General features: G+C 35.8%; 1 long non-coding RNA gene across 1 annotated transcript in view; it reads right to left on the bottom strand.

Annotated features, from left to right (window-relative positions):
• Positions 1–4,432: 4,432 nt before the first annotated feature.
• The window catches only part of LOC143268673 (uncharacterized), a 39,140-nt gene continuing 15,625 nt past the window's right edge, over positions 4,433–27,947 (bottom strand). Inside the window, exons 2-3 of the long non-coding RNA XR_013044741.1 lie at positions 10,107–10,203; positions 4,433–4,678 (exon numbers count right to left, since the gene is read on the bottom strand). This is a non-coding gene — a long non-coding RNA (uncharacterized LOC143268673). The remainder of the gene's footprint in view (positions 4,679–10,106; positions 10,204–27,947) is intronic.

Genomic DNA, 27,947 nt, shown 5'->3' with positions numbered 1-27,947 from the left:
ATGGCCCCTTTCCTGTTTATTGTCAATTCCACACATGCTGACAGTGTATTCCATTGCCCTCTCTTACCCTCTCCCTTTCTTGCTGACATCATTCTTTCCAGCTAGTCTTCCTTCATCTAGAAGACACTCATCTTCTGGCTTGCGTAATTTTTTCTCCCTCTTCTATAAAGTTTTCTGGGCTTTAAAAGCAGGTAATAAAGATGTCCATTTCAGACTTGATTGCTTAGAAGTCACCTGTTCTCAGCAATTGGACACTTATGAGTTTCTGCATTAACCGCTATTGCCCCACTACAAAAAGAAACTTGCCTATTAGGCAAGATATATCTATTGGTGAAGTATTCTCCTGACTGTTTGGGGATAATTAATAACTTTCTGGTTGGACTTGATGCTCACTCCAACTGAGGGGAATACATACTTTATCATGTAAACCTGATCAAAATTCTAAAGCAGAGAAGGTTGCAGACCCAAGTGTATAGTCTATTGTGGGCACTTCGTTAAATGGACAAGTGGTTCAAATGCCTCTGTGTGTTTACATTTGTCTTGGACTTTCAGGTTCCAGAACTATGAGAAAATAGATTTATATGTACTGTTGAAGCTGCTCATCTCTGTGTAATGGTAGGCCAAGCCGACTAATCCAATATCTGATATATACCTTTATCTCTCTGCTTAAGTGTAGCTACATCTGAGTATGTATTCAAGGCTCAGCTTTGCCTCTAGGACACAGTAAGTAAAACCTGAACAATCCTTTGACTAGCGCGGTATATATCTCAAATTCCCAGAGAGAAAGACAATAAGAACATTTCTATCCACTATATACAGGCAATCACTAATCTGAACTGAAGGCTTGGTTTCTTATGATTCTTTCTCAAAATTCTTCTGCTGTAACATTCAAACTATCGTAGCCAAGTTCTGGGGTGTTGATTAAAACGATAGACTCCTTGTCTTTGTATCAGATTCACAACCAAGACTTTAGTACTAGGACTTTGCAAAACGTCTTTTAACTAGATACCTGTGAAGCTTACATCATCCAAATTTGGCATGAATGTTCATTTAAGTAGAATATTACATGTTATTATATTGCTTCCTCATTGTAAGAGGTACAGAGGTGAAAGGATCAGATCAAATGGCTCACAGATGATGGTCAATTCCAAATGACGAAAATGATGATGATGATGATGACCGTGAACAAGGTGGTAGAAAATACTTTGGGATTGCGTGCATATAGTCTATAACCACAAATAACTATTTTTGAATTAATTTATCACATTATGTACTCTGAAGTAAATCACTTTTTAAATGTTTCTTAAGAATGGGTACATGTGCTAGGGGCTGATATACAGTAAGCAACCCATAATTAAAGCTTAAAAGGAGACTAATACCTAATAAAGGTAAGTAATAGGTGGATTCAATTTGTAAGAGGTACTCTATTAAAAGGAAATACATATATAATGTAGGTTGTCCATGAGTAAAATACATTGGGTGCAGTATTTTTTATTCTCTTTTCATAATAAGGCTTTGCTGCCCAGTGAGTCATTTTTCCTATTTCTAGCACACCTCAATTGGATAGAGTTGTGCCCAGATGCAGAACTTATCCCATGCCCAGCAGCTACTATGCTAGATACTAAAGCTCTAGAAAGTCTGCCTAATTTTAATTTACCATATATATTATGGTGTCCTATTTTATGTTCATGGGATTTATGTGTGTGCAAATGCATGTGTCTCTCTATGTATATATGCTTCTTGTGTCTTTTCTGTGGCTTTCCCCCCTGTTTTTTTGTTCTGTTATATTCAGGGTTATCTATTTTTATTTTATTTTATTTCTTCTTCTTCTTCTCCTCCTCCTCCTCCTCCTCCTCCTCCTCCTTCTTCTTCTTCTTGTTAAGATCCCTGTTTGTTTTCTAGTGAGAGAGAGCAAAAAAGAGTGTGGAGTTGGGTGGGTGGAGAGATAGAGACCTGGGAGGAGTTGGGGGAGAGGAAAGCATAATAAGAATATATGACTTTAAAAAGTCTATTTTATTTTTAAAATAAAAAATAATGATTTGAAACTATCAAAAATAATTATTTTGAGAGATGAAAAGCAAAATTTGTTCATAAATTTTATAGGTCTCAGGCACTGAACTTTCGAGACAGGAATTATTTGTGTAGCTTTGCTCCTTCCCTAGAATTCGCTTTGTACCAGCTGGCTTGGAACTCACAGAGATCCGCCTGCCTCTGCCTTCCGAGTGCTGGGATTACAGGCGTGCACCACCACCGCTTGGCTCAGGCATTGAACTTAAACTGAGGTTATACCATTAATCACCAGTTCTCACCTAGAATGGACCACCACACCAGATTTCCTGGTCTTCCAAAAACATTTTTTTCCCTTCTTGGAAATATTGTTTATTTGTTTGTTAATAAAAAGGTATAAGATAAAAAGTGCTCTATATCATACAAAAACATTTTTTTTTAATTCCGACATTACTTTGAGCTTTTTGCTAATTCTTTTAACTTCTGCTAGTTTGAAGAAAACTAACATAAACTGAACCAGAGTGAAGGGAGCAGCAGGACCAAAACGTGAGTTTTGTTTATTCTCTTCTATTTAACTTAAATCCATGAAAATAATCCTGCCCTTAACTTTTACACAGTGCTCAGAACCTTCCTCTGCTTTGTATCCTCCCTGTCTCACTGGCATTGACATCAGACATACAGAGACACAAATGAATACAACTGCAGTTCTAACATTTCAGACACTGCAATATTTTCCAATTCAAATATTTTCCTCCTTGGTAACACCAAGCTGATTTAATTACTCCAGTGTTTGCTTGTATGTCCTCCTATCTCCCGTTTGTCTAAGAAAGCTACATGTAGTTTACAGAAAATAGAGGAGGAAATCAAGTTTCTTTTGTATTACTGTCCCAAGCTCACGCTGTCGTGTATATTATCACAGTGTGGCAGATATGCATAGAACCACTTGCTTCGTTTGGGCCTCAGCTTTGGCTGTCACTCATGATTTTGATGGCTGGTACAACTTCCATTTCATCACTAAGTAGGTGATCCTCGTATCTCTTCACCTGCTCACTTGAGAGTAGTTGTCGCACATCTCCTTCTCATTCCTGAGCAGAGCCTCAAAATTAAACCTGCCACACACAGGGAAAAGAAAGGGTTATGGCACACTTCACCCACTTATATGCGAACTGTCCTCAGTTGTTTCCCGTCTATTCATATGCAATGTAAAATCATAGATCTACTGTACATGGGCTCTTTCTGTAAAGGGGAAGGAAATGGATATGACACGGTATTTAAATATATATTGGTCTGCAATACAATTAATTGTATAATCATAAATATTGGGTAGACACAAGTCATTAATAATTTATTTTTAAACTGTTTTATAACAATTATTTTATATTATTAAATCATTTATCTTAAACACTAACTATGAATGACTGAACTTTTAAGAAAAGACTCTATTGGGAGAGGAAAGGAAAAAAAATAAAGAAAGCAGAAGCAAAATTTCTTTTCTTTTCTTTCTTATTTTTTTTTTTTTGATACATGCTTGTAAAGGTCTTCATAGCCTCAAGTTATTCAGGCCTTTGAGAAGACCCTAACATTTTTCTTAAAATGAAGATATTCTCCCTTCTAAATTACCTTTTAGTGCTAGGGGACAAAAATAAATCAATCTTTAGCTATAATAATTTGAAGTCTTTGAACTTTTCAAACTGAATCAAATGTCAGATGAGTTATCTTTTCGTCTCAGTGCTATTATTTTAACACAGTTCACTTTAATGATGTTCTGGCCACAATCACAATCATTATTTTACCCTTTTGACACAGAAGTTACTTGGTTCTAGCCAGAAAACTATTTGCCCTTTGCTGAACGATCATTTCAGACCTCAGATTTTCCTTCCTTTAGAGTCTGCTGTTGGAGTTGCTTCCCTGAAACTTTTACAACAATTTTTAACTATGTTTTTACTTCTCAAAACCCAGCCAGCTTCATAACAGATTTTTGATACAGAAAAACGATTGGCTGATTATAAAATAAGAAGAGATGGCCCTTTTGTTTGCACTGAGATTTCTTAATGAAGTTTCATATAGTTCATTACATTTAATATCACTTATCACATGAAGCAAAAGAAGAAAACTTGCTAACACATACATACATACATACACACACACACACACACACACACACACACACACACACACACACACACACACACCTTAATAACATTGTAGACAGGTTTTAATCATATACCATTCCCAAAAAGCCTCATGATTAGGTAGTTTGTCAGACTTTGAATCAATACTGAAAATTATAGACATTCTTACATCTGTGAAAATAAGAATTGTATATACAGACCCAACATCTGCATATATCAAAGCTGATATCTAATTACTTACATCTGCTAAAGATAATTAGTAAGGGAAAGTTGAGTAAAAAAGCAGAACACAGTGGATTTTGACTTTTACTCACTTGGTAGAACTAGTATCTGAAGGCAACAGAGTTTACAGAAAATGTTTTAAAAGTAATTAAATGTTCAAGCTCAACAACAAAAGCCATGCCATCGTGGATTGTGAAAAACAAGGCCTCCACTCGACACAAGGAGCAACAGGCAATTAAAGAATGTTGCAAGTGGGAGAAATAATCTTCGTCAGGGAAGAGCACACCAACAGGTTACCCAACACCAAATGGCCAGCCCTGAAAACATACAAAGAAGTCATATTAAGCAAGCTGAGCAGATGATATTAATAAATATACATATATATATTCATATATGTGCATAAGAATAATTAATGAAAACAGAGGACATGAATTTGAAAGCTAGCAACAGCTAGCAATGAGAGATATAATGGGAGGGTTTAGAGGAAGGAAAGAAAAGAGATGCATTATGCAATTATACTATAATCTCAAATATAAAGAAAAATGCCCCCACAATGAGTGTTTTTCAAACACTTGATATGTTTACAGTTGTTTCTTTAGCTTTTGGCAAGCATATATGAACATTAATTATTACCTTAAGGCATGCTATCATCTCTTTGATTCTTGACAACAGTCAGACTAAATGATTCAATTTGTATTATTGCTGAATCATATGCTGACATCTGTTTTCTGAGAATAACTGGTTAAACTGGACTGTATGCTTGTGGTGTGAAATTTAGTGTTGATGTCCCCAGGTAGTTAGTCCTTCAAAGTGAAAGGTCCATTGTCAGCTACTTCCTGGAATCACCGCCAGCAGTTTCTAGACTTCACACTTCCGGGTACATGTGAAGCTCCCTGGTGAAAGGTTATAATGACAGTTTCTTTTCCCAAATAAAATTGAGTAATAAAGTGGTTGATACCACTGTGCATTATTTTGAAAGTACCAGTTACTTATGTGTGATCTTACAAATTTATATTTTTGGTCTATACCACCTAAATGCTCTGACTTGTCAGAAGGTAGCCAATCTTTTCTCTACTCTTGACTCACGTGCAAAATTCCTTTACCATATTCAATTTTGAATGATAGGATTTCATCATTCCCCTGGTTAAATGGCACTTTGCTGTATAAGTGCAACATATTTCCTTTTCCCATTACTTGTGGATAGGTCGGTTGTTTTCAAATATCAGCTACTAAGAAGACTGCTACGGTAAACATCCATGCAGATATCTCTTTGAATACTGCTGCAATAAACTTTTGTGTACATATCTCTTTGATATATTGATTTTGATCTCTTTGGGCATATACTAAAAAGTAGAATTATTGGGAGATGCACCTCTAAAATGTATACTATTTTTTGCATTTGTTTATTTGTATGTGCATGAGTTTCTGTGTGCACACACCGCAGCCAGAGTGTGGATCTCAAAGGACAGTTGTAGAGAATTCTACAAGGTTCCCCCCTTCCACCACATAGTTTCAGAAGGTCAGATGTCTATACCATTTCTCTTTATGGCCATTTTATTTGCATTTTTACCAAAAGCATAGAAGAAAAAATAGTTTGTGCACATTTTCATTAGCATTTGACACTCTTTTCTCTTTCTGATAATAGTCATTCTAGCTGGCATGAGAGGTTACTCGTTTTGGCTTTGATTTGTGCATATTATTCCCATGTTAGATGAAGATATGACACTTATTTCTCCTGTTCCATAATTCCATAAGTTCTTTCCTCACTTCATTTACTGTTTTCTTTGCTGATTAGAGTACTCTATTCTGAAACGATCTGATTTTTTTCCTTTTGATTTCTGTGCTTTTGCAACTTTGAAAAAAAAAAACACTAAGATCAGTGTCATAGAGCACTGCCTTACTCAAATTAGCTTCATGGATTTTGGATTTTCATGTCAATCTAATGCAGTTTGAACTGACCTCTCTATTCTATAATAATGAACCACTTGGAAAGAAATAAGAAAGTGGTCTCATTTGCAGTAACTGCAGAAATACCTGAAAACAAATTTACCAGATGTGTGAAGAGCATTATAGGGGAATCTATGAGACACCAGGAAGAAGGATGTGCAAGTAAGGATTTTGCCAACAAGCCTGGCAACACAAGTTCTGTTTCTAGAACTCATGTGATGGAAGGAAAGAACCAGTTCGTACAAGTTTTCCTCTGAACTTCATACATGTATTATGAGCATATGCCTTATCAACCCACACAAAACATATACAATAAAGCAAAAAAATTTTAAATGAAAATTATGAAACATGAGTGAAATGTTACCAGTGACACAAATAAAGGAAAAATGTCAGTTTCATGCATTGTGAGACGCATTTTTAAATGCCTATGCTACTTAAAGCAATCTTCATATTGAATGTAATCCTCATCAAAATATCTCTATCATACTCTAGTGGCACAGAAAACACAGTCTTATGGAAACATGAAAGATTCTAGTAATCTTGAACAAAAAGGTAAGCTAGGAACATTACAGTAAAATGTCTTCAAAATATACCAAATGGCTATAGCTACCCAATCAGTATAGTACAGCCATAAAAATAGTACATCAACCAATTAATCAGAATTGGGAATCCTGCTATAATCCCACTTAACACAAGTGCAAGTGCTGTGTATACCTCTGACTATAGTAATCCATTATACATCTACTTAAAAAGGATCATTTTTAGTCAGTTTTGTCACATGATATTTGGAAATGTTTTCTAGCATTTCCCTATTTAATTTTCCCCTTTTTAATATCATGGGCATCTGAGGAAATTTTATCCACATTTTTTTTTGCCAATGTAAAATTGGTACTTCATATCATTATACAATGTTATCTTAGCTCTAATGTTATTAGTAATACTTTTTAATATTAATTAACCAAAATAACATTTCAAAATAAAGTTACTCACTTTGCTGAGGGCACAGGAGGGAGAAAGATGAGTACATTTAATGATTACATTAGAAAATGTCATAACAAAGCCAATTGTTTGGTACATTAATTTAAAAAACTGAATTCAAACAATTCTGTTACATAAGGAATGGTATATGGATTGACATTTCTTGTGAGATTTAATCATGTGATGGTACATACGAAAATTCACTCCCAAGTCTCTTTCAATGCTGCATTAAACCAGAAGGAACTTCTGGTCTTATGGCAGCTCCTTTGTCTGCCCTCTGATTTATTCATGGGACAACAAGCATTCAATAGCTCATCAATGGGTTTCTTAAGGTCTCATTTTTGTTGCATAGTTACTCTCTCAAAGTAACTTACTATTTATCTTCAAATCTCTTCTTTGTGGTGTTGGCCAAATTGTCCTAGATTCCATGTTCCACCACTTCTTTATCAACCCAATGGAGCTTGTGTCCTGTCCTGCGCAATATCTTCAGCATATAGCAAAATCCAGGTTCACTTTGGAAGTGTATATATTTCACAGGTCGTGAAATAGATATCTAATCAGTTTATGACATTGATGTTTTAGTATATTTCTCCTCCAGGAACATTTAAATTAAATATGATAGGTCTTTTCTTAGAATAAATCTGTACTTGAAAGGTAGCCTAGGCAGGTGGTATATGTACATTCTAGAAGACTTAGGAGCTAGAATCTAATAGAGTATCTTTGTAGGATTCCTTATAATAAAATATGTTCATTCCTCAAAAGTGACCTATTTCAACTCCAGTAAGCTAACCAGCAACAGATCTTCAGTATTTTACAGTCTTAGAATGATACATTAGCATTCAATGGCTTTTCCTTTCCAGGTTTCTATGGCAACCCCTGCACCACATACTCATTAGAAAGAAGTTCTGTTTAATTGATCTACTAATGTATTGCTTAATAGTAACTGTTAAGCAGTCTTTTGTTTCCAGGTCATATTTAGGGTTCACATATTTGCATAAAAGCATTTCGTTAGCTGAAACCAATCATTACTAGCAATTTTCTTTCTTTAGTTTAAAATAACTAAACCCTCATTGAGATTTTCTGAATAGCAAATATTTATATCTTGGAGAATAGGCTTTCTGTATGAGCTTGGTTGGCTTTGTTTCTGTGAGCAGCAAGAAAATTACAGAGCTTGAAAATGTTAATCAGCGAAGACAAAAAGAAGTTGTCTTTTTCTCCAGTTGAAATGCAAATTTACAGTGACGCTAACTATAGGCCATATCCAATATTTGATGACAAAGTTGTAACGGATAAATATAATTTAGAATGCATAGTAGTTATCCACTGCATAACTTTCACTAATTAGAATTTTCATATGCTCCAGTCAGCGCAATGGAGACACTTCAGGAGGAGCTGTTCCTTGTGTATCTAGCTCATCTGAAGGATCAAGCTTAAGAAGCACTTGTCAGAGGCTTTAAATTAGCCCAGCCATAAACACCCCTATGAGTGAAAATTCCTTAAGTTAATTGAGAAAATGTGGCACCGTGGCATTATTGAATAGTTACTGAACTAGACAACCAAATATATTCTGTAGACGAGAGGTCACTTTAAATATCTCAAGTTGTCCCTTCGTCGGTAATGTTATTTCTATTATAGTGATGACGACAAACCACATCCTTAAGACATTTTAAACTGCTGAGTCTACTCAATTGCTGACACTCACATACGTGCAATAGACAAATAGACCCTGAATATTAAACTACTTTAAGAAGATAAGAAACAATTTTGGGTGTGTTGGGTGTTATGTATATACATAGTGTGTGTGTGTGTGTGTGTGTGTGTGTGTGTGTGTGTGTGTGTGTGTGTGTGTGTGTGTCTGGTGTGTCTGTGGATGTGTGATCCAGTGCACGGGCATGTGAGTAGTGAGGATCTTCCTCTATTGCTCCCGAGATTATTTCCTTGAGATTATCTCTCAACCAAAAGGTCCTAGTTTCAATGAGGCTGGCTGGAATCTGAATTCTTAGTACCTGCCTATCTTTTTACTCCAGTGATGATATCACAGTCATGCCCAGCAATATATGTGGCTTTAAAATATTTTAAACATGTTTGAAATTGTAATAAAATTATATCATTCTCCCTCCTCCATTACCTTCTCAACTGCTCCCAGCTAATCTCCTTCAAATCTCTCCCATGCTCACCCTTGCTTTTAAGTCGATAGCTTTTTTTTTCCTTTTAAAGATTTTAAAATAGATTTAGACACATTATGTCTGTTTGTACAAATATATGCACATACACAACTTACTGAGTCTAATTTTGATATTTTGTGTGTGTGGTTTCATAGCTTGTCACCCATACATCTGATAACCAATAAGTGGGATTATCCTTAGCCCTGAGAGAGGCTAATTCTCCTTCCCTCAGCAGTCATTATTCGCCTCTATTTTTTTTGTCTAGGGCTAGGCTCCTGTGGAATTTTCTGCTTTCCACATTAACATGTCCATTGATACTGCTGTTGATAGTCTGGTTTATACAGCCATTTCTGGGCCAGACTGTTATACAGCAGATTTCCAAGTATTCTGGCTCTTACAATTTTTTCCAACCCTTCTCTTAAGATTTTTCTTTGGGCCATAGACAGAACTATGGTATAGCTGCATCCTTAAGGCTGGCCTCCAAACTGTCTGTGGATCTCAGCTGTGATTTTCTCTGATGACCTCCATTTGTTTTTTTTTTTTTTTTTTTTTTTTTTTTTTTTTTTTTTTAAAGGCTCTTTGATGAGGGGTGGTAGCTACACTTATCTGTGAGTATAAGGATACGATTTACAATGTAGTAAGAGATTAAACTCACCTAGCAGTTTGGCAGTAGTTGGTTCTTTTCAAAGGTCATGGATGTCCCTGGCCCCAGGAAGCTGTCTAGGTTTCCAGCATTCAGCATGATTTCTCTCCTGTTGAGTGGACCTTACATGTGAGTGTCACCTAAGGCACCTTTGTGCATTTCTTTCCATGATGGTGATCAGTGGGGTTCATAAATATTCCAGCTGGGTAGGACGCTATATTTGCTCCCCCCGCCCCCTTAGCAGCTTACATAGCATTTTCTGAATCAGTAAAAGCTAGATGGAAGGAAAGAGACTTTCAGTGCATATCCAGCTCCAGTTATCTAAGTCTGGTGTCCTGAATGTGTTGTGTCTTTAGCAATAAGGGCTCTCAACCTTAGAGAGGTATCCAAGGGCTATCTACAGCATTCTCTCTCTCTCTCTCTCTCTCTCTCTCTCTCTCTCTCTCTCTCTCTCTCTCTCTCTCTCTCTCTCTCTCATACACACACACACACACACACACACACACACACACAGAGAGAGAGAGAGAGAGAGAGAGAGAGAGAGAGAGAGAGAGAAATGGTTTTTCAGAGTAGCCCAAAAGACTCCCAAAGTAAAATAATGTCATGCCCAGCATTTTATGTGCTTGTGGGGAATTCAAACTCAGAGCCTTATGTATACTAAACAAACCCTCCTACATAATAAGCCATCTCCCAGGCCCCAGAAAATCTTATATTAATTAAATAGACACATTAGCTTCCATTTCATTAAAGATTCATTAAGGGATGTATGTGTAGCTGTCATGTGCTAGACATGTGCTCAGCAATGTGACATAATGCTAACCTATATGATCACAATAATTAATTCGGAGCTGTGTTCCATACTGAGCTTTTTAACTCCAGACTCTGCTTTTCTTTCATTGTCCTATCTACAGAGACGTTGTCTGTCTGGTGTACGTCAGTTGCTATTAGTGTTTGGGGCAGTTCTTCCAGAGATCTTACCGGCTACAGCTCATTTTCCTGCCATCAAGTAGAAGAGAATTTCCCTGACCAAATAAAATTTTCTGACTTCTTAATTACAGTAGTAATAGTTGTTTTTCTAGAAGGGCAAATAGAGAAAGAAAAGAAAGTCCCTTGATATGGACATTGGAGTTCAATACTCTTAAAATCAATTGCCTATTTTGTAGTTTCAGCAAAATAGAAATTGTCCAATTTATTTTAATTTATAAAACAACAAAAACCAAATTTATTCATTTATATTTTGGGAGTGGCATAAGCATTGTACAACACACTTGTTATCTTATTATATTTTCTGTCATAATCCTTACTATTAGACAAAAACATACAAATGAATGTTCTATAATACATAGAGAAGAATATTCAATATCTCACTTTCCTTTAGTAAACAAAGACAAAGAAGCATCATCTCATGTATTTCTAATAAAATGTTAATATAGAATAAGGTTGAAAAATTGAATGATATATATATATATATATATATATATATATATATATATATATATATAGCTTAATGCACATAGCAAAGAAAAAACAACATTGTTTAGGTTAGTCAGAGGTGAGGGTACTTGAATAAGACAGGGGCTGCTGAAAGGGATTGCTCACTTTGTCTCCTTGGAAGGTTGGATATGGCCATTGGAGTGCAATACTTCTTCCATCCTTTGAAGAAATGAAAAAAGAAATAATGCAATATTAATGGCCATCATTGTTACTATATTCAATGGGTCCCTGAGAAAGATGATGTGGTAAATATTTTGGTATCAATAGTTGAGTTTAGCCCCCTATGCTTTCAATGATATGTAATGAGACTAAAGAAAATCCTAAGTAATAGAAACCAAGCTTGATTGTTTTGAAATCTTTTTTAATTACTTTTAAATTTTAAAATAAGAAAGTCACACATGCCATTCTAGGCCCAGAAGATGAGACAGGAACCTGCCCCGTGCCTGTAAGACTGAATGAGAGATGAAAATCCATAAGGATCTGAATAGATGGACTCTATTATGATGAGCAAATATATAGTGTTTTGGGGTACGAAAAAGAGAGACAGAATGGTTCATGTCCTGTAAAGAGAGGCAGATCTGAAGAGATAAAGGCAGTGAAGAGTGGGCTAAGGGTGGTGGCCTGCTTGTCACCTGGGGCCATAGTGATATCCCAGCCTGAGCTGCTGCCAAGTGGCATATCTGCACCCATGGCCCTGCCACAGCCATGGTAAGTGTTGATAATCTGTGGCCCCTGTCACCACCAAAGGCTGAGAGGTAGGGCTGCACAGAGTTAGACCCACCCTTGACTGCTTGCAACACTAGGGAGAACTGGTCCTATACCCCATCAGCCACAGAGTCAGAGAGTGGGAGAGCTGGTCCTGCTCCCCTCATCTGTCATGTGGTGTCATGGGCAAGGAAAAGATGCCCTCCCCCATCACTCCTCACCACCTGTGGCTGGAGAGCTGGCCTACCCCTCACCAACTTCAGCACTAGGGAGAGCAGGCCCTGCACCTCTTGCCTAGACAGCATAGTGTAGGAGATGGGGTTGACAGGGGAATAGGTGAGCCTGACCTGAGAATGAGAGCTGGGAGATCTGACCCCCACCCCTCATCTGCTCTACAGTGATGTGTACAAGGAGGAGATTGTACTCCCCACTCCCAGCCTATGGTAGGTAGGTGGACGAGCTGTCACTGAGGTCATGAGAAACTGGCTGCAGCCTTTGGAGAGCAGACTCTGCATCTCACCTGAGTAACTTAGTAGAGTTGACCCTGTTGGCAATGGCATGGGTGAGCCAGCCCAGAGGGTGTGAGTGCGGAAGGGCTAACCCCATTACTCATATGTCATGCGGGGGTGTGAGCAGGGGAGAGATTCTCCCTCTGCCCCCTGCCCCTTCCCCCTTGCAGTTGGAGGAGTGGGCTCCCCAGTCATGAGAATGGAAGGGCTAGACTTGCCCCTCACTGGCTGCAGTCTTCTGGAGTGTGGGCCCTAAACCTTGCCTGGGCATAACAGTAGTGCTGACCCAGTAGGTGGGGTTTGGGGTGAGCCTGCCTTGAGGTCATGGGAGTGAGAGAGCTGACCCTGACCACCTGGTGGTGCCAGGTCAGGTGGTGATGGTGAGAAAAAGATGCTCTCCCTCATCCCGCCTTGCCACCTGAGGGCAGATGAGAGAGCTGACTTTGCCCCTCACTGGATGCAGCATGCTAGAGAGCAGGGCCTGCACCTCGACTGGGCAACACAGTAGAGCTAACTCTGATAACTGGGCGCTGGTGAGCCAGGCCCAATAGCGGGAGCCTGAGAGATCTGACCCCACCCCTCATCTGCCACATATTGTTGAGAGAGAGAGGAGATGCCCTCTCCAATCCCTACCCCTCAGCACCTGTAGCAGATGGAAGAGCTGGCCCTGAGGTTATAAGATCCAGTGAATAGGCCTGACATTTAACCAGCTGTAGCACTTGGGTGAAGAGGCCCTGTACCTCACCTGAGCAACACAGTAAATCTGGTCTTGGTGGCATAGGTATGGGCGAGCTGGCCCTGAAAACATGAAAACAGGAGAACCAGCATTGCCCATTGTTGCTTACCCCATGGGTAAGCTAGCCAGGATGGTGCTGGATAGCTCCCCCTGGTGTTGAGGATACCAGAGAACAGGCAGGCAGAGAACAGGCAGACCAACCCAGCAACCATGCAGACCCAGAACCAGGGTTATGAGTTGGCCCATTCCATCACCCCTTTTATGATCTGCTAGAGCACGTGAAGGAGCCAGCTATGCAGACCTAAAGTTGCAGAATCTCCATGACACAGGGCAACAACAAGATATCTGAGAGGAGCCTCAATGAGAGCCCAATATCTACTGTATAGCAAAAACCAAAGGCCTTGAACCAGACCAATGACTCATTGCAATGAATACTTGCAAGTAATGATACACTGTATCACATTACAGCTTCCATGATGAAATATTTCTTTTCTTCTCTTTTAAATTTTAAATGCAAGGACAGAGGGCAGATGAGAAGGGACAAGAGACAAGTAGGATCAAGATGCATGATGTGAAATTTACAAAGACCAACAAAAAAGTTAAATAAAAAAAAAACCCATGAAAGTCAATAAACTATTTTTTGAAATATATTTCTGTATAATTGAAAGACCATATTCTGTCTACTTTGAAGAGGAGGATGGGCATCGAAGACACTCCATATGGAGTTTAACTTCACCTTGGCAAAGATAGCCATTCGGGCAAGAAACTATTCTTGCCTGGACTGCTTGATCGACTGGGCATGCAAGACCCATGGAAGGATTACCACTGAACTTTGCTTGACAAGATGGTCCTTCAGGTTCCTGCTTCGCAGAGAAAACTGCCAGACATTCTGCAGGACACTAAAAAAAAAAAAAAAAAAAAAATGACAGAGAGACTCTAGCCCTGTGAGCTAAAGACAGATGCCCCAACCTTACAAAGGAACATTAGGTGACTCTCCAGGCTGTCAGCTGTCTCTGTCTACCCTGCAAGACTCCCAAAAGTTGCTTACATCCTTCTCCCATTTCTCAGATAATATTATATCCTTCTGAGGTCTTTGATGTGGTTGAAGACTAGATAGTTGTGATTTCCTTAGATTTGATAAAAGATAAGTTAAATATAAAACTTTAAACTCACAAATATAAGATAGATAGGATATCTTCTTTAATATTGTAACTGTAATTCTTGCTCGATAATTGTTTTGTTATATGTAATTTTACTATGTTAAAGTTAAAACCTTCCTTTAAAAAAAAAGAAGAAAAGGGGAAGTGCTGTGGATATCACTTTATATAAATAAAACACTGATTGGCCAGTGACCAGGCAGGAAGTATAGGTGGGATAAGGAGAGAGGAGGATTGGGGGAACAGGAAGAAGGAGGGGGAGACACTGCCAGCCACCTCCAGGACAAGCAGCATATAAAGATGCTGGTAAGCCATGAGCCATGTGGCAAGGTATAGATTTATAGAAATGGGTTAATTTAAGCTATAAGAACAGTTAGCAAGAAGCCTGCCATGGCCATAGAGTTTATAAGTAATAAAAGCATCTGAGTGATTATTTTATATGTGGGTTGTGGGACTGCAGGGCTTTGTGGGACCTGGAGAGAAGCTCTCCAGCAACACTTGGGTATACAGGAAGTATGTCTCTCTTTGGCTGAGGATTTCCAGCGGTAAAAATGCGGCTGGTTTCCTTCTGCTTCCCTGATCTCTCAGTTTTTACCCCAATATCTGGCTCCAGGTTTTTTATTAATAAGACCATTTAGCAATTCATCTTACAATCAAGCGAGACTAAGAAGTAACTGTGGATGTCTAGAGGGTGAACAGAATATCTAAGTGTCTAGAAACAAATTCAAGAATGTGTAGACATTAATGCTGATGGAGAAAACACATACTTCAAAAGATATGAAATGGTTCAAAAGTTTAGTAGAAGAGAGAAGAAGGATTCATATTTGGAGGAACTAAGTGATGATTCACAGGTTGATAAAGAAAACATCTATAGCAATTTGAAATTGTCCAATTATAAAATAAATATCAGTGTCAGCCTTTGCTGGTACATAATGTCAACTTGAAAGTACCTAGAGTTGCTTAGAGAAAGACCCCCTGATCATGCTTCTGAGGGATTATTTAGATTTGGTTAGTCTTTGGGCAGATACATAAGGAATTTTCTCGATCAGATTAATTGAGGTGAAAAACGCACACCAAATATGGGCCACACTACTTCGTGCATTTGGATACCAGATAAACAAAAGGGAGAAGAGGTCCTGAGTAGCAACATCCATCCCTCTGTGATTCCTGACCCCAGATGTCATGTGACCAGTTCTTTCACGCATCTACTGCCTTGATTTCCTCAATATTTTCTCATTAAATCAATCACCTAGTAATAATTGAATATTAGTTACTCTTCCTACTGTTAATAAAAACAATGCACAATAAAACAATTTAAAGAAGTGAGAGTTTCAAGGGTTATGTACCCCAAATTATAAAACAACTGTGCATGCACACACTAGGGCATTGGTAACTCAGTTGTGCTAACTATGTTTCACTTTACATTACTTTGCAAAGAATGTAGACATTTTGTGAAGTATAATGTTAAAAATCAGTATTTCAAAATTAAAATAAAACAATAAGTAGGATCCACTCCTGTACTGTGTGAAGTAAGATCATCTGATTTTGTTTGTCAGGGTCTTGTCTTTGCCCACAGATGCTGACAATCTAATATTCAACATACATTTGCCAATAAGTATTAATTATTAAAGTATTTCAAGCATAATAAGAGAAAATTTAGTTTTAAAAATGTTTTTGTTTAAATAAATTGCATGTTTCTATAATAACTCTTCCTAGTGACATATACATGTGTAAAATAAAAGGATTTTGTTTTTGTTTGTTATTGTTTTTGGGAAAGAAATAACCAGAGAAAACTGTGATAATAACTATTAGTTTTTCCCTATTTCATTAATGAAAAGCTTTAAATATTGATATTACTGCATTGGAGTGTTGGAGCAAATACTGAAGATTCAAAAATGATTCATGATTTTTAAATTGAACTCAGTAACTAATGTCATTTTTCCTAATCATTACATATGCTTTTACTTCCTGGCAAGCAAACACAGAATTGCTTTCTGTGATCATGGTTAGAGTTCTAAATATACTATTTAAAATGTAATTTTATAAATAATTACGCATTTAAAAAGACCTTATAATTGGAATGTGGTAGGATCCAAGACATGCCCAGGGCTGTGAAAGCACAGATGAATAGTAAAGGATGGTTGAAGCCACTGTCTGAGCTTTAAGATATATTGCATTGTAGCTGAAAAGTTTGTGTCTTACTGAAATTGTTTTCTGTCATCTCATAAACAAAGTATCGTGCAATTGATATTAATATCATACATCTGTTTTTGTGTTTCAATATTTCATTTTCATGATAATACTTAAAAATTAAATTTCCCTTTAATAAGTTCCCAGAATGTCATTTTATGCCTCAAAGTATATATCCAGTGAGCTTTTCTGAAGATGCAATCTCAGTTATTAAATTCATATGTTTTCTTTACTTAGAGAACACTTATATTTCTTTTGTGTGAAATATGGTCCACTAGCAAGTTGGTATTCAAACTTTTTCACTTACATTATCACAATGGATGAAGTATTTAAACCTTTTACGCATTTAATTTCTTACAATTTCTATAATGCCGAAACAACATATCGTGGAATAATCAATTCTAATCTTGTAATTAAAATCAGCTATGAAGCATCATTGTGAAAAATGACAATGCCCCTTAGTATATGGAATTTACCACATTAAACAGTGAAATTCCATTTGTCACAGGCTGGAGCTGAATCAGATAACAGTTGAGTTTGCAACAATATCTCTGTTTCCTTTCCATCTATCATTTTGATATTGTGTATGTCTGGCAACCTGGCAGAATCCAACCACACAGCCTAAGCAAGCCTGATGCTGCCCTAGCTCACCTCTCTGCCTCAGTTTTTGCATAGCTCCAGCCCCTCAGTGGTACAATTCAATAATCTCTGTTGTTTTCAAACAGTGACATTTAATGAACTACTCAGAAACCCTTTCCTATTGCTTTATGTTTTTTTTTTAACCTCTGTTCCTTTAACTATCACACTCCCATTGTGAGATAAAAGTGAAATACATCCAATAGCAAGAACTAAAAGAAAGGCTTTGCCAAGTGGTTTCTGGGTCTGCTGGCTGCTACTCTTAGTGGATTGCATGGAGAGGCTGTAACCTGATCATCAGAAGTCTCAATCTAGGTCACGGTTTCGCAGCTGCTGCTGGCATTAAGATATTGATTCTCAACTTGTATGGCCCTTTGATGTTGCCTAGCACATTGATGCAGAGAAAGAAATGCATTGACGGCGTGTGCCAGGCACACAATGCAAGGTGTTTTTCTTTGTGGTAAAGATGTGTGGAAATGGAATTAACTTTGATAGCATTTAAAAGAGATGAATTTCCATCTATGGTTTATATTTATTTTAACTTAATGTTAAGATTCTGTGAACTGTAAAAATTTCTCTACAGTGTTTATAAAGCTCCCTGAGAGGCAGTCTATGTCTTCTTTCTTATTTTCTAACATATTTAACTCAGTTGGCATATTGGCTTCTGGAGTGATATTTGCAGTCACTAGAACATGATTGTTGGCACTGGATTAACCATTCTTGATGAGAAATGTAATTCTTCGGCATCCTCTACAAGATTTTGTTTTCGCCTACTAGTAACATTTCCATGGCCAAGTTTACTTCCAGGAAATGCAGCCATGTCAATTAAGGGCGATCAAGGTACATTTGGGAAGAGGATCCTGGAAGTTAGAACAGTGTGTGAGATGAGCCGCTTTTCCCACTTCATCTGATAAGGAACCCATTGCTGATGAAGTGTATTAGGGGTTCTTACATATTTATGTTGTAAAAGTTTATTTTATTACTCCTAGAATAACTTTACTTCTAAGTACAAACATATAATTTTCCATTTAATAGAAAATATTTTGTCAGAAGGGCCTGAGAATATACATTTATGGTTTACATCTTACTGTTGGGGAGTACTACAGGATGCTATTATTCAATGACACAAAATGATTTTTATAATAATTTGCATTTTTATCAAATTGCATTGCCATTTTGTGAATCCTTTAGTTTCCTTAGTCAACCTATATATTTTATTAGTGTATTTTTTTAATGTAACTTTTAAAATAAGTTTATTTTTCATTTATTTCACATCCTGGCTGCAGTTTTCCCTCCCTTCTTTCCTCCGAGTCCCTCCCCCACTCCCTCCCTCTGTTCCCATGAGTATCTACAAAGCATGGCATATCAAGTTGCAGTACGATTAAGCACCTCCGAATGTATTAAGGCTGAAAAGGGCAACCCAGGATGAGGAGTATAGTCCCAAAAGCCAGTAAAAGTGACAGCCCCTATTTCCACTGTTAGGAGTCCCATAAGAGAACCAAGCTACATTAAGCAAGTTAAGTGCGACCTAACCCTAATCCTAGCCCTAGCCCAAACCCTAATCCTTAACTCTCTTAAAATAACCCTGATGTTTGGGAAATTTAAGAGTTATAGTATTTGATTTAAGAATTAATTTAAGGTTGGCATAATGGCATATGCCTTTAATCCCAGCACTTGGGAGAAAGAGGAAGGCAGATCTCAGTGAGTTTAAGGCCAGCCTGGTCTACAAAGAGAGTTTCAGGACAGCCAAACTACACAGAGAATCTCTGTCTCTAAAAACCAAAAATAGATAGATAGATAGATAGATAGATAGATAGATAGATAGATAGATAGATAGATAGATAGATAGATAGATAGATAGATAGATAGACAGGAAATTAATTAATTAATTAAACAAAATAACAAAGAAGAATTGCATCTTTTCCTGAATGAAACTAAGAAACTTGCACTCTGCTGAAGGGTATTCAACTTATTCATTTTAAAATTTGCAAACTTTGTTAAAAATCCTATGAACACTCCCACTTTTCCCCAGAACCCCTTAAAAACAAACCGTCTTTGTACACTCTTTTTCTGAGTTTGATGTCTTGAGATCTCACACATAAGTTATATAAGCGATATTGGTGTTCCGGTTTGTGCCTTGTCACAAAGTAATGACTTCTAATTTCATTCTGGTTGTTACACATGGCAGAATTACTCTTCTTTGTAGAGCTGAACAGCTCATTTTATACACTATATATGTACCGATAATATCAGTATACTATATTGTGTATATGATATCATATACACCTGCATATCATGTAATATATAATATCATATATATTGTATATCGGTGTATACCCAGATTTATGTCATACACACACACACACATTTTCAGTGTTCTATCATACAGTAGTTCTATTTTATGCTGAAAGCCCTGACAGTTATTTCCTAAGACATGAATTTGTTTTATTGTTTAATGGGAAAAGCTATACCAAAGCCAAAAGTCAGATGCACCTGATTATTGAGACTGTGTAGTTTATCTAGATCCCTACAGATATGCAATCAAAAATGGAGATAATTGGGGAATTATGGGAAGAGTACCATCTGATTTCCTCTTCTCAACTATTAGTGTTTCTCCAGAACTTAATGACACTCTAAGTGTGTACCTGGAAAACATATACTAAACTGCTGTTTATTGAAAGTAAATTTCTTGAAAGCTCCATTAGTTTTTTCCCACAAGGCTCTTTTTAGACTTCTTTGATCTGACAATATTCATAACACAAACTATCATCTTATTTTTTTTCATTTTAGGTGAATCTTGATGGCTGCTATAATGACTCAACTTAATTATTCATATTATTCATACAGCAGTATAAAAACAGAATTCTTAAAGATTTATGAACCAATAAACTATAGTTATAACATATGTAATATATATTATTGCCATACATATGGGAATAATATATAGGTAGAGTAACAGTAAATAGGTATGCTAAGAAGAAAAATAAGTAAATTATATTCTGGAGAAAATTTGATATTTCTCAAGCTACTGATTGTACAAACATGTTTACTACAGTGTTGAATTTATTCAGAGAGAAACCAGGAAAATTTAATCACTGATATGTCATATTAACTGTACAAAATATTTAAAAATTAGACATTGAATCATATTAATCAATTTCATTGTTTATTTTTTAGCAGCTTTAATATATGAGATAAAAATTTCAAGTTTAATTATCCTAAAGATGCCCAAGTCAATATCTAACTACACATCTTAATTTAAAAGAATTCAAACTTTATTCTCACACTTAGAGTTTATAAATAAATGATCAATTTATATTGAAGGTTCACTTTAAGTGGCGTGAAAGTATACATTATAAATTCTAGGAAAATATTGAGTTAAAACATGCATAACAATTGTGTATATTTTTTAATATAATTCAAAATATCGACTAGACAATAAGCTGATATCCATGTTATTCACTCTTGCTTTTTTGTATAATCAATAAATCCATGAAGCATGGTGGCTATTATATCATTCAGATATTATTAATTCAAACTAACATAAAAGGATCTGTGGTGTCTCTAGGGTGACATTTTTTTTAATGCTAAGGGAATAATTCATAGCAAATAAAAACAAGTGCAATGATATGGTCTAGATGTTCCATAAACTTATGTAGGGTTGAAATCAAATCACAGATGTGACCGAATTAATAGAGAAGGCCTTTAGGCGGGGATTGAAGCATGAGGTGCTTCCCAGGAAGTCAGGATTAGGACCCTCACAGGAGGGAAAAGCTGCCAGCTCCTGCTACTCTGCCACTTGAAGACACAGCAACAGGGCACTATTCAGAAGCAGGGAGTTTCCCTCAGAAGACACCAGAAAACCGTCTGGATTTTATAAATTCAACCTTCAGAAATATCACAAATAAACATAATACTACACACTACATAGTTTCAAGTATTTTTCTGTAAAAGAACAAAGAGTTAAAATACTCAAAAATTGGAAATTTCAGGCCTCCTGTCTCTTTTCCAGACTCCCATATCTTTTAGTTAGTAAGGGGCATTATATATTTATGTATTGAATATTAGTCATATTTTTACAATACAGGATTTTTGCAATACAGCAATTAAATAATTTTATTATTTTGATGCTTTCCGAAGTATCTAGTTAAAAGATGTAGATCTTTTCAAACTTTCTAAAAAAATTGAAAATCTTGTCTACTAAGTATAGTATTGATAAATTGTTTCAACAGCACACAATCACACACTTACATTTCTTTGCACTAATTCAACAATTAGCTCATATCCTACATTCAGACTTTGAATACACCTAATCTATGTTCTATTTTATAGGTACATTTTTAACTCCGTTTAAATGGAGTTATGAAATATGTTATCATTTAATTAGAATTTCAATATATTTTTGAAGTACTTGCTTGCTGTACATTTCCTTCTATTAATTGCTAAAAAATATCCTATCATATGCATAAATTACATAGGCATTTAGACCAATACTTATATCCCATTTTCTGCATAAGATTTGAATTTAAAGTATTGATTTACGAAAATAGCATTAGGCCAGTAAAGATGACTGACCCCAAGGCCAATGACCTGAGCCATCTCTAGATTCCAAATGCTGGAAAGAGACCTGAATCCAGTAAGTTGTGTTTTGACTTCTACTTGCATACCATAGTGTGTATGTGCATGTGCACACACACACACACACACACACACACACACACACACACACTGGAGGGAAGGAGGGAATGAGGAAGGAAGGGAAGGAGAAAGGGAGTGATAGGAGAAGAGAAGAGAGGAAGAGGAGGAGGAGGAGAGAGAACAAAAGAGAGCAAGAATTAAAAAGTATTTTGATAATTTTATATATGAGTACAGTATTTACATCATTATCCCACACCCTATTCACTCTCCAACTCCTCCAGTGCTCCTCCCATTTCTTCTCAAATTTGTGGCTTTTTATTCTGTAATTATAAATGTTACACAATGTTTTTACATATATGTTTACAAATAAAATTTTCTGAGCTCATTTAGTGTTGCTCATATATATTTAAGTCTGACTTCTTGGAATTTGCTTACCTACCACCAAGGGGCAAGTCTGTGGAGACCACTGTTTCTCATCTCTCAGAAATGATCTATCTTCTGTAGTTCTTCCAACGGTAAAGAAAGTCCTGTGAGAGTTTCCTATCCATAGCAGCATATCAATTGATGTTCACAATTTTAGTAAATGAAGAAAACATCAAAACAGGATGTTTTAGTTTTCTTCATAGAATATGTTTTAAGAGTATTTTGATATCAGAAATTATTTAAGTCTGCCTTCCAAAAACAAGAATATCATTCCGTCACAAAATGGTCACATCCCAAGTAAATAAGAGTGTAGTGTCTTATCAATTTTGAATTCCCTTCATATAATTTAACTTTGTGTTCATTAAAAATGACTTTAGCTCAAAGACTTCTCACAAAATTAATCTGATTAGAAACCAGCTGACTGAGCAGAAGTAGCTCCAGAAAAGACTGCAACAGACCCACCCATTCTTTTGTAGCTAAGCATCATTAATAAAATTTCTTATCTGTGGCTTTTGTATTTGTTTCCAAATCCATTGTTCTTTATTCCACCACTTGGCATTGATCTTCTGTGGAGACTTCTTAAGATATCCGGCTTGAGAATTATTCATTCCAGCTTCATGCTCTACTTATGCCTAAAGTGCTAGCCTAACACTCAAATATGCCTTTAAAAGTGATCTATGTACTCTTCATTCTATACCACTATAATTCAGAAAACAACCCCGAATTAATGCCATGTTTGTCTTTTCCTATAGAACACAGGTTGCAAAATCAAACTCCACATTAAAATCTCCCTTAATTTTATGACAAGGGGCTCCTCATCACCTACTTTACTTGGTTAAGCTTTTTGCCAGTGTTGCTTAATTTTCAATAAGAAGCCATTCCCTATGAGTCTAATAAATCAACAGGTTACATCCTTCATTACTATTTCCATGTATTCAATATGTCCAAGGCATTGACCTTGAGCTGCTAAATTAATTTTACACATCATATTGATTACTACAGATGTTTATTTATACCATGGGTAAAAGAAAATACTTGTCACATACTGTAATATAGCATCACTCAATTTCAGATTGATCTGGAAAGACCTTTTACCTCAGGCACAACTAATCGAATTATGGAAAAAAAGAAGCAATGGGCTTAAAGTTAGTGGGAATAAGAATTTACCCTGGAGTTTACAACAAATCATAACTTTGTAATCCTTATTGATGAAAGAAGTGTTAGTAGGTAATTGATAATATCGTAGATACTTCTAATAGTCTAATTTCTTTTCAACACACTATCTGACTTTATTTATAAGAAGGGACAAATTATATAATAAAGTAATACTATAAATTAACAACTACAAAATACACATTTTCAAAGACTATCTGTAAGCTGTTTTCATCTTACAAATGTGCTTTTTTTGGTTATTATATAGGACATTTGTCAATTGTTGATTGTAGTGTTATGATTTGTAATGACTGGTTTAAATACATGATTTTGATTAAGTCATGACTCATTGTACATAATTTGTGTTACTTCATGAAATGGGCCACCGGTAAGACTTCTGAACATAATGGATGTAAGAAAATATAGAAGAGAAAGATTCCAGAAGTGGCTGACTTCCTTCATAGAAATCTCTTCAGAATATTCAAAAGCTTCCTGTGAAAATGGGAAAGCTAAAATAAGGAATCTAGTTTTTTCAAAATATAGCTTGCTATATTATTTTTCAAAATAATTTATTTCCAAATGTAGCAAAATACATATCTATCTGCTATGTTAAATAATGACACAGTTCTGAATGTTCTTAGGAATGAAAGAGATATCAAAAATAATATGAGCAATTTTAATGGAAGTATTCAACTGTGTCTGTACACATACAGAAAATAAAATAATGATCTATATATATTACAATGACTTTTTTACATCTATAAAGTCAAAAATAATATAAGGTTTAGAAAATATTTTACAGTTATAAAATAAAATAAGAACTAAGAAAGGAGTAACCTGAATGGACATATCTAAAACATTTTTGTCATACTGTTTTTTTTTTTTACTAAAAGCATAATTTAATGTGGTTTATATAGATTTCACTTACAGTTTTTATGCCCCCAAACTTCTGAACATCACATAAACTATATGGATAATAAGAAAGTATGCATTCATTAAGTTAATATAATTGGAGCTGTGACGATTACTGCCTTCTCTCTGGGAGATGCAGCACATTAAGGGTGAAGTAGTGTAATGGGGTGAATATGAGGAGGCTTTGAATTTCAGTATGTACAGAGGTTTTGGCTAATATTCCAATATGCTTCTCTCCTAATGATAGATTGTCATACTGTTTTATTTAGTTTTATATTGCTGTGATAAATCCCAAGATCAAAAGCAACTTTGGAGGAGATGGTTTATTTCACCTTACACTTCTTCAGAGCAGGAATCCAGAGGCAGGAACTGAAACAGAGGCCATGAAAGAAGGCTTCTTATTGTCTTGCTCAACCTATTTTCTTATACAATTTATGACTACCTGCTTGGGGTGGAGCTGCCCACAGTGAGCTGGGCCCTCCCACATCCATCATTAGTCAAAAAATGTCCCACAAAGTTTGTAGATGTAATTCTAAACGGTCTTATTAAATAAGAAACACAGAGCCAAATGCAGAGTTAAAAGCCCAGAGATCAGAGAGCAGTAGCTAAGAGCTGAGACCAAGACCACCTTCTTACCACCTGCTGCTGCTGCTGTCCTTCCCCTGAGAAAGAGACCTACTTCCTGTGTGTCTGTATTTTTTATTGACCTTCTGTTCTGCCTTATCATTGGTTCTAAACCCAACCACATGACTTCAGCATCACTGCCTGCCTATACAGACCTCCAGGTCTCTATGGTTGGTATTGAGATTAAAGGCATGTGTCATCATGTTGGCTGTGTCCTTGAACACACAGACTCTGCCTGCCATGTGATCTGATTAAGGGTGTATGCTACCACTGCCAGACTTCTGCTACATGGCTTGCTATTAGCTCTAACCCCCAGGCAACTTTATTTATTAACATACAAATAAAATCACATTTCAGCACATATAAAATATCACCATAGACTTTTTCATGTAAACTCAGTAATTATGTATATAAACCTTCACTATATTGTTTAGGAGAAAGCCATGTTTTTACTATATATCCTGTAGTCTATAGGTTTATTCTACATTATTTTTTCTCCATCAACTTTACTAATTTAAACAAAGTTTGTCTTTAGCTTTAACAAGAAAAATAACTTCAACGTAAATCATTTTATCATGATTTTTTCCAATTTATATATTTTTAAAACTATATCTGTTATGGGAAATGGTAGCCTTAGCGGATCAAGTTTATTTATTAATTTAACTTTATTACACAAGAATAAGTATACAACTTTAATATTCCTAACATAACTTCTCTGTCAAGTTTTATCTTATAAATTAAACAAATTATTTAAAATAAATATAATACCTTAGAAATCTTGATTAAACACATATTAGATGTTGAAACTTGATTTTGCTATATAATGTTTTATATGTAATAAACAAAGTATCTTCAGACACATGCAAGAGGCTTGAGATGTGGTAGGCAAGTAGTAAAACAGTTTCTTAAGGTATTGGCACACACTGCATCTACAACAGTGGTGTGAAGGAACATGAATAAGACAAGAATTAACACATGGTCCTTATTAATCAATAATGTATGATTTCATGAAAATAATACTGTTGGATTATCACCAAATCATTCAATAAATATTCATTATTCTAATCTAAAATGATTAGTAGTAATACAGAAATTAATAGGCAAGTATCTTGGACATAAACAATTTAAATAATTTTTATTAATATTGTTGTTCTTCAGGAAGTAGAACTTGATTCCCCTTACATGTGCTCTACACTGAATTTCTGTAAAAGTACAGTATCATACAAGAAGGGGAAAATACAGGCCTTATTGTAGCAAAATCTAACCAACATTTCTTAAACCAGGTGTTCAAAACTCATACCAATAATGACAAAAATAGGTATAATAATCACTTGTAATAAAAGTGATAAGAGTAATACCTCATCTTTAGGGTCTTCTTCCTCATATATCCCATAATTACTGTTTAATATTATGAAAAACTAAAAGTATCAGAAATTTCGCCATTGATAGAAATTCTACAAAATGCTTCATCAGCTCTCGGAACACTGAGGGCAATCAATGCAAGGAAACACAATTCAGAGCAGGAAGGAGACTTGAGTGCAGCATGGGACCCTGGATGTGATGCTGTAACAGAAACAGGCATGAGCCAAAAATCTGAGGAATAATGAATAGTATTGATTCATAGTTGCAGTTACCTGTGGAATCAGCTGAGCACACAATGTGTTAGACAACATTATTAAATAGTATCAAAATGATAACTACCGCTGAGTCAATATTTTATAACCATGTTAGCTGATTATGTAAAAATAATTTGAACATACAATGGTACTAAGCATGGGATTAATATGAGGTGATAAAAATAGAATCCTATCATGGTTAGTATTGATTGATTAAAAAATGTACTTGATTAATGTAAGTTATGACAATACTATACTCAAACTTCATCAAAATTAATATTAATCAGATGAAGTGAGTTCATCTGTAAGTTTTTATATATATAACTGTTTTAGCCAAAATGCAAGCAAAGAAAGATCCCTAGGATAATATAAAGAAAAAATGTAGAATCTAGATTTAAATGGTGTGTGTGTGAGTGTGTGTGTGTGTGTGTGTGTGTGTGTGTGTGTGTGTGTGTAGATCATGAAAAGAGACCATGATCAGGGGAAGAGGGGAAAGAGGCCTTAATTGAAAGAAGAAGGGATAACAAAGAGACAGTAACGATATATATGTCATTTGAATGCAAAGTGTGGAACTGTATAGGAGAAAGCATGTAACAGCCAAAAGAAGAGAGGAGAGAATATTGACGTTCATGTGGGAGGGAGATATATAGGGATAGAATCTATTGACATGTATTCATGAAAATTTTATAATGAGACCTATTTCTTCGAATTCTGACTTATCATTTATCTTCCTATCATTCATCATCTCTTGTAAAATACTATGGAGGACATGGAGAAAGGGAAATTCTGATTCACTTTGTGTGGTTTTGTAAACTGGTGCAGCCACTCTGGAAATCAGTATGGAAGATCCTTGAAAAGCTAAAAATAAGTCTACCTTATGAGTCAGCTAAACCACTCTTTGGGATATGGTGAAAGTACTTGACAGTCTACTCCACAGATACTGAACTGTGTTCATGGCCACTCTATTCACAATAACACAAGAAATGGAAAGAACCTAAATGTCATTGAACAGATGAATGAATTATTAAAATGTGGTGTATATACTTCTCATCTATAAAAAA

Source organism: Peromyscus maniculatus, chromosome 15, assembly GCF_049852395.1.
Source record: "Peromyscus maniculatus bairdii isolate BWxNUB_F1_BW_parent chromosome 15, HU_Pman_BW_mat_3.1, whole genome shotgun sequence".
In the NCBI taxonomy this organism is placed as follows: Eukaryota; Metazoa; Chordata; class Mammalia; order Rodentia; family Cricetidae; genus Peromyscus; species Peromyscus maniculatus.
Note: the sequence above shows the minus strand (reverse complement) of the source record. Positions and strands in the feature narration are given on the sequence as shown.